This window comes from Mobula hypostoma, chromosome 11 (assembly GCF_963921235.1).
Source record: "Mobula hypostoma chromosome 11, sMobHyp1.1, whole genome shotgun sequence".
Lineage (NCBI taxonomy): Eukaryota > Metazoa > Chordata > Chondrichthyes > Myliobatiformes > Myliobatidae > Mobula > Mobula hypostoma.
The window spans coordinates 25101652-25117376 of NC_086107.1; positions in this window are offsets into that span (position 1 = coordinate 25101652).

Below are 15725 nucleotides of genomic sequence, written 5' to 3' on the forward strand. Positions count from 1 at the left end.
TCTCTCCTCATTGTCGACATCCCCTTAGCAAGATTCAACCGTTTGGCCACAGCTACCAATTCCGATTTCCTGGCATCCTCTAATGTCTCCAAGGTCGGCGCCTTTATAAATTCCTCAGCCTCCATTTCTGCTGTTTGTCTTTTCTTTCTTTCGGGAATTTTAACCCAATCAATTTACTCCGTCCCAAATTTAGCGTTCAAAATCCTGGACGAGAACCCCACTTATGTTACGTATCCCGTAACTGGGTTGCCAAACCAGCAGAAATGGATCACTCAGTTGGAGTCTGGATTACTAGAACTAAGAAAGTTTTATTAAAGAAACAAGCAACACAGTAATCGAAAGGATAATAAATGCAACAGTTCAGCAATGATAAACACACGTGCACAGAATTGAGATAACAGCATCAATCAAGCTCTATCGTTGTCTAGGGGTAAATGACCAATTTCAAAGTAACACAAAAGTCCAGTTCGATTTAGTTCAGTTCGCAGTAATCGTTGCCATGGCGATGGACAACGTGGGGGGAGGGAGGGAGAGAACGAGAACGACTGATCATTCAGAAACGGCTTCCACTCACAGACTGACGATATTGCTCACAAGCAGCTTTCGGGCAGGTCCTTTGTGATGTCACCTGAGGTCACCGACTGTGACCCCTCCTCCAGATGCGGTCGATCCTCTGCAGTGAACCCGGCACCCAAGCGAGGGTGGACACACACCGGGTTCCCACTGATCGTACCTTTCCACCCTGTGCGTTTAAGGCTGATCCCCCGATCAGCCGTCCAAGAGCTTCCCACCAACTCGTGAGAGGCACACCGCTTCCAGGGTCTTGTTATCTCGAGTGTCGTGTGTGTGTCCTGCCTTAGCGAACCTGTCCCTTTTTATCCCCCTGCTGGGGTATCGCCTGTCCATCACTTCAAACAGTTCAGGGTTCAAAGGGGAGCCACTCCAGACAGCTCTCTCTCCCGTCCCTTCATTACACATCCCAGATCGCCTGTCCATCACTTCAAACAGTTCAGGGTTCAAAGGGGGAGCCGCTCTAAATAGCTCTCTCTCTCGTCCCTTCATTACACATCTCCAGATGCTGCTTCATCGTTCCTTATCTCTCCTTCCCCTGAGGACAGGTGGCAGACCAACTGCTGATGGCACTGATGCTAGCCCAGGCCAGCAAACATCTTAATTTATGTGTATTCTCGTCACATATGATTTGGTGAAACCAAAATTGAACTTTTTGCCCATCAGACTGAATGCTATATTTGGTGTAACCCAAACACGACACATCACCAAAACCACACCTGCCATGTAGCATGGTGGTGGCTGCATCATGCTGTGGGGATGCTTCACTGCAGCAGGCCCTGGAAGGCTTGTGACAGTAGAGGGTAAAATGAATGCAGCAAAATACAGGGAAATCCTGGAGGAAAACCGAATGCAGTCTGCAAGAGAACTGCAACTTGACAGAACATTTGCTTTCTAGTTAAACAATGACCCCAAGCATAAAGGGAAATCTATACAGGAATGGCTTAAAAACAACAAAGTTAATGTCGTGGAGTGGCCAAGTCAGAGTCCAGACCTCAATCCAATTGAGAATTTGTGGCTGGACTTGAAAAGGGCTGTTCACTCATAATCCCCATAAAATCTGACAGAGCTTGATTGTGCAAAGCTGATAGCGACCTATCCACACAAAGTCAAGGCTGTAATTGATGCCAAAGCTGCTTCTACTAAATACTGACTAAAGGTGGGGGGGGGGGGGTGAGTAATTATGCAATAAATTTTGTTTTATATTTGTAATTAATGTAGATCACTTTGTGGAGATCTGTTTCACTTTGACATGAAAGAGTCCTTTTCTGTTGATCAGTGTCAAAAAAGACAAATTAATTCCACTGTGATTCAATATAGTAAAACAACAAAACATGAAAATTTCCGGGGGGGTGGGGGTGGTGGTGAATACTTACATACACACACACACACACGCACACTAACAATTGTCTGCTCTGCTCAACTGATTGATGTGGAACATGATGTGTGAGTACAGTGTCAGTCATTACCATTCCCTTTGCCTTTTGGAAAGCCACCTCTCACTGCTTTTCCTATTGCCATTTCTTCCCTATCAGCAGCAGTAGATACAAGGGGTGAAACACAATACCCAGTTTTAGTATGCACCTGTTATACTGTGTCATGCTCTGAGCCCATAACTTTCTAATATTTTTAGCATAGACTTGAAATTTTGGTGGTTTTCTTCGTTGCCTTAACCAGTAACAATGTCATCCCGGTAACACTGAGCGCCTGGGCAACCTTGCAGCACTTTGTCCATAGCTTTCTGCCAGAGTGCAGGTGCAGATGCTAACTCCATCTGCAGGTAGGCCTCATTACATCCACTTTGCTAAACTGTTTTCATCCGGAAAGGTTTGCAAAGACATCCTCTATCCTGGGCAAAGGGTATTGATCTACTTGCAGTAGTGGATTGATGGTAACCCTAAAATCACCACAGACATTCACAGACTTATACTTCTTGGCTCTTGGAACCACTGACATTGCCTTGGGCTCCACTCAACCTCAGCCTCCATGTAATGTAGTTTACTGGCTACTTTATCATAGATCATATAAAGAACCAGACAGGCTTCGCAAAACTTGGGAGTGAATTTTCAATTAATACTATTTTACAATTGATATGTTTGAATTTTCCAGTGACATCCTTGAACACTGCTGTGGCATTATCCAGTACCTTTCTTAATTCACTTTCAGTTGACTCTATTGCAGGGAATGTGGCATGCAAATGATAGATGGATCTCCAATCAAGTCGTAGTTGTCTCAGCCAATCACATCCCCACTATATTGGCCCTCCTGTTTTTACCACATACAACACCAATATGGCTTGTTGGTTGTTGTATTTCATTGTTATGAATGTGATTGCTATAGGAGATATCCTTTTTTCAGTATAAGTTCTTAGTTGGACATCTTCAGTACCTTTGAAATGCCATTCAAACTCATTTTATGGAACGACTGAAACAGCCGAGCCAGCGTCCAATTACATCTTAATTAAATTGTCGTTCCTTTGTGGTGTATTGCTTGTCTATTGCTAGTTTGCACAATGTAAATCTCAAGGCTTCCCAGTCCTGTGTCACTCTCATCATTAACTGATTTTTCATCAACAGCATGCAGATTTAGTGCTCTTTTTCAAAATGTAACTTGACATTTTACCTTTTTTCCTTCCCTGTGCAATCCATTTAATCTTGTCTACCCGACATGTTCATTATATGTGTCCCACTTTGTTGCATTTTCTCCAAGTTTCACCTTTATACCTGCATTGGTCTGGTGTAAGTGAGCCCCACCACGACAGTAACGCAAACTTTTCAGCTAGGTCAGTTTCTGTTGAGACTTCGCAATTTTGTTCATGCTCACTTTCATTCCCAACTGCAACCCAATTACTTCCCTGTCTGTTGTTTCCATTGATACAGCTATTTCAACTGCTTTTTTAAATGTAAGTTGTGCTTCAATTAGGAGCCTTTTTTTTAATGCTTTCTTGTAAGATTCCACAAACTAAACAATCTCTTAGTACATCATTAAGCCCATCAGTGAACTGAAAATGCTCAGGAAACTTCCTCAATTCAGCCACATACGCTGAAATGGACTTCTCTTCCTCTTTATTCCACTTATGAAACCTGAACCATTCTGCAATCAACAAAGGTTTTGGTTTTAAATGTCCCTGCATTATTTTCACAAAAATGTCACTTCATTTCATCAGGTAGGTAGTCCTCTTAGGTTTATTTAAAACTTTCTTGTCACCACTATTATGTTCTGTAACTTCAAAACATAAAATTAATTGGAAGAAAATTACAGGAGCTGGAGATAACACCTCGTTTCATTTTTACATTAAGCAAGGCATGCACATATGATGCAGCAGTGTGTAGACGTACGTTATTCATGTGGTACTTTGTACATATAACCATAATGAATTACTTAAACAAAGAATGCTTAATCAAGCAATATATTTACAATATTACTGAAATATCAAATACACAACAGCTCTACTGAAGCTTTCTATTATGTTCATATTCTTTCATATTTCCCTACCTAGAAGGTGGGTATTTGGCCTATCAAGTCCATTTTGGCTCTCCATGCAAACCCACCAGTCCCGTCCCCTAACTGATTCTCTGTCACATGCCTGTCAACTCCATCCTGATCCACCCACAACCCATCTTCGCTTGGGGGAACTTATAGTTGCCAATTAGCCGAACAACCACCATACCTTTGAAATGTGGGAGGGAACTGGAGCACCAGGTCATTGGGGGAATGTGCTAATTCCACTATGTGCTAAGTCAACATGCAAGGTGGGACTGAACCTTCTCATTGAAGCACTGCGCTTCTTGCAGCCAGCCAATGAACAGTATCCTCTAGTCATAGTCATAGTCATACTTTATTGATCCCGGGGGAAATTGGTTTTCATTACAGTTGCACCATAAATAATTAAATAGTAATACAACCATAAATAATTAAATAGTAATATGTAAATTATGCCAGGAAATAAGTCCAGGACCAGCCTATTGGCTCAGGGTGTCTGACCCTCCAAGGGAGGAGTTGTAAAGTTTGATGGCCACAGGCAGAAATGACTTCCTATGACGCTCTGTGTCGCATCTCGGTGGAATGAGTCTCTGGCTGAATGTACTCCTGTGCCCACCCAGTACATTATGTAGTGGATGGGAGACATTGTCCAAGATGGCGTGCAATTTGGACAGCATCCTCTTTTCAGACACCACCGTCAGAGAGTCCAGTTCCATCCCCACAACATCACTGGCCTTACGAATGAGTTTGTTGATTCTGTTGGTGTCTGCTGCCCCCAGCCTGCTGTCCCAGCACACAACAGCAAACATGATCGTACTGGCCACTACAGACTCGTAGAACATCCTCAGCATCGTCCGGCAGATGTCCATTATTCATTTTCCACATCCTCCAGCTCAGTCTTTCTTTTTGTCTTGCACACATCTTTTACCTTGCACCATCATCCCCTTTTGACTTTTAATTGGTCCATTCTTCCACCCCTCATTTCTCTACATCTTAAAAATGCTTACTTCTTAATACTCCTAATTTTCATGAAAATTATTACAGAAACATTAATTATTTTCTTCTCTCCAACGAATCTGCCAATGTTACTGGGTATTTCTAGTAGGTTTATTCTTTTTACTTCCAAGTTCCTGTACCTGCAGTATGTTGTATTCTGTTTTCTTACTGCCTTTATTCACAAAGGTTCTATTTGTACAATAGTCAAGACAGAAATGGAATCCCAGGTGTGAATTACAAGCCAGGGGTCATAATAGGCCAAATAGTCTTATTTGGAGCATGCACAAAGTTTATGAGCAATATGGCCCTTTTATTCAATACTGTTACCCTCATCATTCATCCAGTCATCCTACCTAGCTGTTTGACAAAAGCCTAACTTTAAAATATGGTCTAATTTGTATCACATTTTCAATGTATTACAAACATTTGTTCCATTTACCTGGATTCAGACATCACTCATCAGCTTGTGCTCTTCCCCCTCCCCAACCCTTCTATTCTGGCTTTTGCCCTCTTTCTTTCCAGTCCTGACAAAGGGTTTCAGCCCAAAATGTCAAATATTTACTTTCTTCCAAAGATGCTGCCTGACCTGCTGAATCCCTCCAGCATTTTGTGTATGTTGCTCACAATTTCCAGCATCTATAGTCTCCTGTGAACCACTGCTCCCTGCTTTTCATGACAAGAATCAGAAACATCATTATGCTTTAATAGTTTGTGAGTTAAGCTGATAACTATATCAACCATTTCATACCGTAGCTTTGAACTGCGTTGAAGACCTTTCCGTCTATGATTTGTTTACCGGGAACCGTCCGGCTCCACGGAGCAGGGGTCTGGGGTTCAGGTCCCGGTGGTGGTGGCCCAGAAGGGGGCTTGGGCTGGACCTCTCATGCTTACACTACATCTGCCCACAAAAACCTCGGATGAGAGTAATAAGAACAAGAAGAGTCATGCCCGCTCGGATTAACAAGGTCCGGACCAATGGCTCGGTAACCAGCACCATCTGGCAGGAAACTGGCTACCAGAACAAACCATAAATGGACGAGATTGGACAACATGGAATTAATGAAAAGCTACTTCAACAGCAACCCACATGAAAGAGGATACATCAACCACATGTGGGGACCCTGGCAACAACGAAGACCGTCGTCCACATCCATGGAAAAATTGTCAAAAGAGGATTGCTATCACATCTTGAATTGGAAGGCATGCAATCACGATGCACTACAGCAACATCACCATGGAAACGAGCTGATCGGGAAATATGAGTTCAGACCCCACCTCTACAACTCATAAATGGCACAAAGGTAATAACATCACCTTGTACACGGGAAATGCAAGTTCAATTGTCACCTCAGGTATATCTATGCTGGCTCCTATAATCAGAGAGAAGATCATTGCTGAACTGGCAATGGCCAGTCCAAGAACTAGGCTCCTCAGACCAAGTGACAGAATTCCATCAGCGAGCATACTAGAGCTACTCACAATTGCAACCTCCAACATAACTGAGACTAATAATCTGAACATGCATCGACAGCAGCAGCCCTAGAAATGCTGGGCTACAAAATGAAATACAGTAGAGAGTACTGTTATAACCTCCCCTGGAGACAGCAATTAGAAGCCAAGATGAAAACCACAAGGACGGAGGTCAGCAGACTAACTGAGCTACAGAAAGGTGGGAAGACCAAAGACTCATCTCAGCTACTAAGGAAGTAGAGAGGAATGTCCATAGCCGAAGCCTTGGAAACTGCCAAGCAACAGTTAACAGCTCTGGCTACCAGCCTACAGAGGTACACTAAGGTTGCAGAGGGCAAGCGAATAACTGCACTCTTCTCCAGAGAAACAGGACAAGTATTCACACAGTTCCAGAGTAGAACATGCCAGTACCCGAACCAATCCAAACAGCAACAGAGGAGTACTGGAATAGTATGTGGGAGAAAGAAGCATCACATAACAACAGTGCCTAATGGCTGAAAGTCCTACAAGCAACCTCCCAGAGGGAGAACACATCACCATCACGGCAGTAGATGTCCCGTAATGGGTAGCAAGTATGAACATCACCAGGGCCTGACATGATCCATGCCTATTGGCTGAAGAAACAAACAGCATTACATAGATGGTTGTCAGCTCAAATGAACCACTCGGACTGGCTAACTCAAGGAAGGACAGTACTCATAATGAAGGACCCTCACACAGGAGCAACACCATCAAACTACAGGCCTATAACCTGCCTGTCAACAGCATGGAAGTTCTTATCAAGCATCATATCAAGCTGAAGGAACATGTGTGTAAATTCTTGAGCCCTGCTCAGAGGGGGATTGGTAATGGAACGAGAGGCTCCAAGCACCAACTACTGGTAGACAAAGAAGTCATGTGAGACTCCTAGAGCTCCAAGCACTAACTACTGGTACACAAAGCAGTCATGTGAGACTCCTAGAGCAGGCAAACCAATCTAAGCACAGCCTGGATCGACTACCAGAGAGCATACGACTCAGTACTCCACACGTGTCCTGGAATGCCTGCCTCCCTACAAGGTCCACAAGACACCAAGGACCTTCATCAAGAACTCATGGGGCCATTGGAGGACAATGCTAGAAGTTAACTCAAAGCCAATAGCACAAGTGACCATCAGATGTGGAATATACCAGGGAGGTGCACTCTCCCCAGTGCTGTTCTGCATAGGTTTGAACCCCCTCAGCCAAATCATCCAAATGAGTAGATATGGGTACAGGTTCAAGTGTGGAGTGACCATCAGCCACCTCCTGTGCATGGATGACATCAAGCTATATGCCAGAAATGAAAGAGACATTGACTCACTAATGCACCTGACAAGGGTGTACAGCAGAGACATTGGGATATCAATGGACTGGAACAGTGCAGCCTGATGGTAATGAAAAGAGGCAACTTCATCAAGACTGAAGGAGTCAAGTTAACTGAAGGCCATATCCCAGAGGTACACGATACCTAGGGATCCTGCAGGCGCATAGAAGCCACGATGAGCAAACAGGGAAGGCTGCAAATTCAAGTACCTCCAAAGAGTGAGACAGGCCCTAAGAAGTTGAGCTGAAAGGGATCGACAAGATCAGAGCCATCAATACATTCACCCTACCAGTCATCAGATACCCAGCTGCAATAGTGTGCTGGCGAAGGAATGAACTGGAAGCCGCTGACGTCAAACCCAAACTACTAAATATGTACTCCCATATATATTTTTTTTACATATTTCACCCCATATGGGTGGTGTATATGTTTATTTTTCTCTCAATCTCAGGTCCTCTACCAGAGGCCTGGGAGCTTGATGACTCGGCGCGGTACCCTCGCTGTTCCTAGCACTGCGCTCTCCTGGACCAAGATCTCAGATGTTGTTCCCGGGATTTGTTGGAGCCACTCTCCCAGTCCAGGTATCACAGCTCCAAGTGCTCCTATCACCTCTGGGATTATTCTGGCTTTAACCTTCCACATCCTTTTTATCTGCTCTTTCAAACCCTGGTATGTCTCCAGTTCCTCATATTCTTTCTTCCTGATGTTTCTGTCATATGAGATTGCAACATCTATTACGATTGCTTTCTTCTGTTCTTTGTCCAGTATTACTATGTCTGATTGGTTGGCCAGCACCTGCTTACCAGTCTGTATTTGGAAGTCCCACAGGATCTTAGCTCTGCCATTCTCCACTGCCTTCTCGGGTGTTTCCCATTTGGACTTGGGAGTGTCCAATCTATACTCAGCACAGATGTTCCTGTACACAATTCCTGCAACTTGGTTGTGCTGTTCAGTGTATGCTGTCCCTGCCTGCATCTTGCACCCTGATACTATGTGCTGGATGGTTTCAGTAGGTTTCTTCCATAGAATATATCTTGAGTTTTGCCAGGTTTGATAGACCCCTGCTTCATAAGATAGTTCCTCCGTACTACCATATAGATCTTATATATATAAAACTATAAGACCATTAGATATAGGAGCAGAATTAGGCCATTTGGCCCATAAAGTCATTTCCACCATTTCACCATAACTGATCCATTTTCCCTCTCAGCCCCAATCTACTGCCTTCTCCCCATATCCCTTCATGCCCTGACTATCAACCTCTGCCTTAAATATACACAAATACTTGGCCTGTGGCGACAAATTCCACTGATTCACCACTATCTGGCTAAGGAAATTCCTCTTCATCTCCATCCTAACTGGATGTCCCTCTATGCTGAGGTCGCATCTTCTGTCTTAAGACTCCCCGCCATAGGAAGCATCCTCTCCACATCCACTCTAGTGCGGCTTTTCAACATTCAATAGATTTCATTGAGGTCCCCCCTCATTGTTATAAATTCCAGAGAGTAGAGGCCCAGAGCCATTAAACACTCCTCATATCAAAAGCCTTTCAATCCCAAAATCACTTTCATGAACCTCGTTTGAACCCTCTCCAATGTTAGAACATCCTTACTTAAATAAAGGGCCCAAAACTGCTCACTATACTCCAAGGGAGGCCTCATCAGTGATTATAAAGCCTCAACATTACATCCTTGCTTATATATTTTTTTTATTTCTGCCCAATTAGTAAGATGTCTTGCAAGTGTTTAAGAACATCTGCTATTGCAGATGTTTGGGCATATCCCAGCTGCCAGAAGTATTTAAATCACTGCCTCATAATTGTTTTGCTGTGGGCCTGGGAATGATTTCTCACTGATTTATTTTTGTGTGATTTGAAATAGAAAATAGTCCCTCATCTTTGTCTGACACTTCCAAATATGTTTGATATTTAATACAAGTAGATTGAAGGTTCAAATGAATTACAAGATGCAGTTACATTCTGACTAAATCTTACATATCAAAATTAAGATATGGATTTCAGCAGCGTGAAATGGCGTGTTGCTGGAACTCCAAAACCAGTGGTGGGCAGAGTGAAAATCTGTTTCAAAGATAAAATGTTACATTTTAAAAATTCGCCATTGTTTGTATATAGGCACTTTCAGCCATATTCTATCACTTTCAGTCACGTAAAGGCTCCAATCACAAAGAAAAGTAGACCAATTTACAAAATCTTTTACATTAATAAAGAGTAGCAAAGCCCATACAATTCTCTTGTGCAATGTGACATCTGAAAAGAAGATTTCTAGAGGGTATTTGTTAAATTCTGAAGATTTTTCATAATATATTTTGCTTAAATATCATTTAATTTGTCAACTCTATCATCAACTAACATTGTTCTTGCTGGCATACAAAAGGATTTTGTTTTAACATTTGCTCAGATCTTTGGACCTGTTTGCTTCAAGTTCTTCATCCAGTTAAATTTCTTTTTCATCTCCAATTCCTCTATAACAAAGTCCTTGGTAACTTCACTGAGCAATAGTGACCAACCCCAGTGTGTCATAGGCTGTTCTCAAACATTGGGAGGTGTATAAAGGCTGCATGTGGCAAATACCCCACTGAATCCCCATCCTCAAGTTTCTGGCCTACAGACCAAACATCTGAAACTGGAAACATGACGAAAGTGGGAAATCAGATGCAGGAGCCAAAATGCTGTTTTCACTCTACATAGCACAATGCACCCCGGCTGTGAATGTAATAATTCAGGAAAAGGCTCATTCAACAAACAATGTGGGTTAAGACTGGAAATATTTTAGAACAGAATTGAATTTCCCATTTGTCTGAGTACCTAATCTGAAAGTTATATAATTTTTTAAATCTTTTTGACTTCTTAAAAGCAAAGATTTGGTAACACTTAAGATAGGAAGTCACAGAAAGATGATGGAGGAGCAGTCCTTTCAGATCCCCAAGACTTTTTGACAATTTCATTAGATCAGGGCTAACTTGCGACCTAGCTCCATACCTGTCCCATTTCTTAACAGTTTACTTAAAATATGTGTCAGCTACTTAGAGCATCGAGGCAGGACAGCTGGTTTTCTGTTACTAAAATGCAACTGGACCAATGATCTGAAGCAATTGCTTTTTATTATGGTGTCCTCACACTGCTATAAGCCTATAATAAACATTCTTCAGTTCCTTTCTATGTTCCTCTGAAATTCAGACTTAACATTGTCAAATCTTATACAATGTGGTGAATTATAACAGCTGTTGGCCTGCATACTGACAGGCTTGGGCACATCCATTATGATCTTGAGCATTTCTTAGAGCACGGTTTTATTTTACTACTGACTGGAAATGTGTCCATGTCCTAGACAAGTCTGTCAGACTCAAAAATGAGGAAATTAATTCATAATCAGAGGACACAAAGTTGAGAAAAGTCTTCTTATAATCATTAATCTATAGCAGACATTTACCAAAGATTTACTTCAATGCAGTTTTTACTATGCTGCATTTGCTGCCTTATTTAGATTAAACATCTTATCTAGAAATGAACACAACATTCTACATGCTAATGAAAAACAGCAATCAAGAACTTAACCCCAATTTCCTTACACCTGTCAATCCTTCTGTCTGCTAAAACAATTTATGCAGCTTAGTATTTTAGCCTCTAACCTTCCCTGCCACAGAGAGACAATCTAATCCTCTAATTGTAATTAAATTTTATTTTCGTCCATGTCATAACCAGATGGCAACTAATGACTATTAGTCTCTGTATGCGTGCACAGTGAATAAAGATGTGGGAAATTATATTTATTAAAAATGAGATTAATGTGCCACCAGAAAACTTTAGCATGCACTAATAAAATTGATTGTGAAATTAGCCTCCATAGCATCCAATTTTTGGGAGCTTGATGAATGCCAATCTGCTGTCAATTTAACTCATGGGTCTTGCACATAAATATGCAGGATGACTTATGCGGTCTGCATTGTTGAGAAGGGCATTCGTGCTGGTGATGCTTACCAAGATTGATAGAATAGGCACACCACAATGTCATTTGTGTAATTCTGATATGAAAACAGCAGAGTTAAACTCGAATCAAGTAAAGCAGCTAATGCCGTATATTTAGCTTGCATGGAGGATGTTTGGCTGTAGAAATGACCCTCACCTTCACTATGTGAAGGAGTCATCCAATACATGCCAAGTTTCTTGCTCATTGATTTATGCTGTGCTGGCTGTAAAAGATTATATATCGGTCTTCCTCTCAGCCTTGAGGTAGTTTGTTCATCTACCTTGGCTGGTGCTGCAGAAGATGAGTGCTGACTTCCAGCTTTAGCAGAATACTTCGGTGTCTAATATAGGTGATTTGATGACACTTGGTATTCCCACTCATTAGCTTCTGTAGAGCCTTGAAACCGTGTTCCCAATGGGAAAATGAGGAGAGAGCATGCAGATCAGTGTAGTTTGTCAGACGGGGAAGGGAGGAGTGAAGACAGACATTCTTCAGGAAATCCCCCTTCCCTAAGATAGTGATGACAAACACAGTCCCATTGTAACCATGACTACTGTGATAGTATTGGGTTTGCTAATCCTGAAGTTCTAAACTTAAAAAAAGCCCTATTGATGTAAACAGCCACAAGTACTCTCACTACAGGGAGGTAATACTGTAACTACTCAATCTTCAAAGATTAATTCACTTCTCTCTTTATTCTCCATGGTGAGTTTAGCCGCCTAATCCCACTGTTTGAGTGGCAGGTCCTTCCTCCCTACCAAGGAGAAGATTCCTCCAGCTAAAAAGGTATTTGAAAGCACAGTTCATTTCTTTTCAGTGATACACATTTAAATCCAAACAACATTCTTAAAACACATTTAAAACTCACAGGGGAATTCTATCTTAAATATTTCCAAATTACAAATCGTTTCTAAAGCACAAAGCATTTCCATTGACTTATACTGCACCCGTAGAGTAGCAATAAACCCAGGTGCAATGACCAACATCCTACTTTCTACAGACAGTACTGCTATATACAGAGCTCGTTTGTAAAGCTACTCTACAGACAATGCTTTGTTTTAACTTCAAAGTGATCACTGTTTGCCATTTACATTTTATGAACTGAAGACTGGCTCCCATTTACAACCAGGAGCTGATCAAAGGATACAGTTCAAAGTAAATTTTTTATCAAAGTACATATATGTCACCAAATACAGCCCCGAGATTGATTTTCTTGTGGGCATACTCAATAAATCCAATAACCATAATAGAATCAATGAAAGACCACAACAACAGGGCAGACAACCAATATGCAAAAACAACAAATAAAAAAAGAAAAAATAAATAATAATAATAACAATAATCCTATCTATTAACAACCAAAAAAAGAACAACCATTGTTATCAAAATAAACAGAGGCATTTTCCAAGGCAACTCTCAAAGTCCACTATGGTTCTGTTTAGCTTTACATCCGCTCTCTAATTTACTGAATTGGGCAAAAACTGGCTATCAAATCAGAAACAAATGAACTATACCTTAACGCACCTTTTATACATAAATGATTTGAAATTATATGCTCCTTCATCAGTTAAACTAAAGCAATTAATTCAAATTGTAGAACTATTTTTGAAAGATATAAACATGAAATTTGGACTGGATAAATGCAGAAAATTAAAAATAAAGAAAGGTGCAATTGAGCTAATAGAATACAAAACAGCAGGATACAATTAAAACCTATAGATTAATATGAAACATATGGATTATCAACAAGGAAAGAAAATAGATCATGGCGCGATAAAGGAAAAACCTCTAACAGAATTTAATTCAAGGCTTAAGAAAATCTGCCAAACAGAGCTCAACAGTAAAAATATAACAAAAGGCAATTAAACACTTTCTCTCTACCTATATCAATGTATTTTTTGGCATAACATCTTGGTCTGAAACACATTTGGAAAATTTACAAAGGAAAATAAGAACTGAAGTGACAAATTTTAGAACACGCTATGTACATTTGAATATGCTTAGATTAATGCTACCTGGGACAGAAGGGGGAAGAGGAATAACAGACGTTAAAAACCTACACAACAGTCAGATAAAATTTCTTAGGATATACTCTTATCAACGAGAACAAGACTCAGCACTCCACACAAGCACACGCAATTCATATAAGAAGTATACACCACTAAACTTAAATGAGAGCACAACCCAGAAAAGTGAAGACATTATCACTATTGAAGAAAATGTTAACCAATGGAAGAGCATGGCCCTCTATGGAAGACATCCTCACGATCCGAGCAGACTAGATGTCAACAAGAAAGCATTGAACGCCTGGCTCAGAGTTGGAGACTTCTTCCCAGAAACAGAAGGGTTCATTGTGGCAATGCAGGGGCCAGGTGGTTAACAAAAACACAAAAAAAAATCAAAAAATACATAATAAAACACCAACAAATTCAAGATAATAAATGCAGAATATACAGAGAAAAACCAGAAACAATCCAACACATTACAGGATCCTGTAACAGTTTAACACAATCTGATTACTTACACAAGCACAATTAAGTGGCAAACATCATTCATCAAAAGCTTGCTGTAAAATACAAACTCATAAAAGAAACCATACCTTACTGTAAATACAAGCCTGAACCAGTTTTAGAGTCAGAACACCACAAATTATATTATGACTGATCAGTTATTACAGATAGGACAATCCATGATAACCATCTGGATATAATAATACAGGATAAACAAGCAAGAACAACTTATTTAATAGATACAGCCATTCCGAACAGACATAACTTACTGAAATCAATGAGTGAAAAACACAGAAATATGCTGAATTAAAAGAGGAAATTGAAAGACTTTGGGACTTGAACAAGGTATGCATTGATCCAACAGTAATACCTACATCTGGTGTCATCACAAAGGCACTACACAATAGTATTAAACAATTAGGGCTAAACAGTAATATCTATGTAAATTTTCAGAAAGCCACAATACTAAACACCACTAGCATAGTCCAAAACTTCCTAGTAATTGACAAATGAACATGCTTGGCTATGTGCATACCTCAGGTTTTACCAGCTTGAGCTGAGAAAAAAAATAAGTAAATAAATAAATAATCAATAAATATTGAGAACGTTATATGAAAAGTTCATGAAAGTGAGCTCATAGTTTGTGGGAACAGTTCAGCGATGGGGCAACAGGTCCACAGCAGATACCATTTCTTTGGCTCTTCACTCAATACCGGAACATCTGGACTGCAAAGATGAATACATCAGGATGCTCTTCATCAACTACAGCTCAGCATTCAATACTATCATCCCCTCAAGACTAATCAATAAGCTTCAAGGCCTTGGCCTGAATACCTCCTTGTGCAATTGGATCCTCAATTTCCTCACTTGCAAACCCCAGATATTTCAGGTTGACAACAACATCTCTTCCACAATCTTCATCAGCACAGATGCACCACAAGGCTGTGTGCTTAACCCTTTGCTCTACACTTAAGACTCTGTGGCTAAGCACAGCTCCAATGCCATATATAAGCTTGCTGACAACACCACTGTTGTAGACCAAATTAAAGGAGGTGATGAATCAGTATATAGGAAGGAGGTTGAATATCTGGCTGAGTGATGCCACAACAACAACCTCTTACACCACATCAGCAAGATGAAGGAGCTGATAATTGTCTTCAGGAAGAGGGAACCAGAGATCCATGAGCCAGTCCTCATCTACGGATCAGAGGTGGAGAGGGTCGGCAACTTTAAATTCCACTGTGTTATCATTTCAGAGGACCTCTCCTTGGTCCACTATGCAACTGTAATTATGAAGAACGCACAGCAGCACCTCTACTTCCTTAGGAGTTTGTGAGGATCCAGCATGACATCTAAAATTTTAATG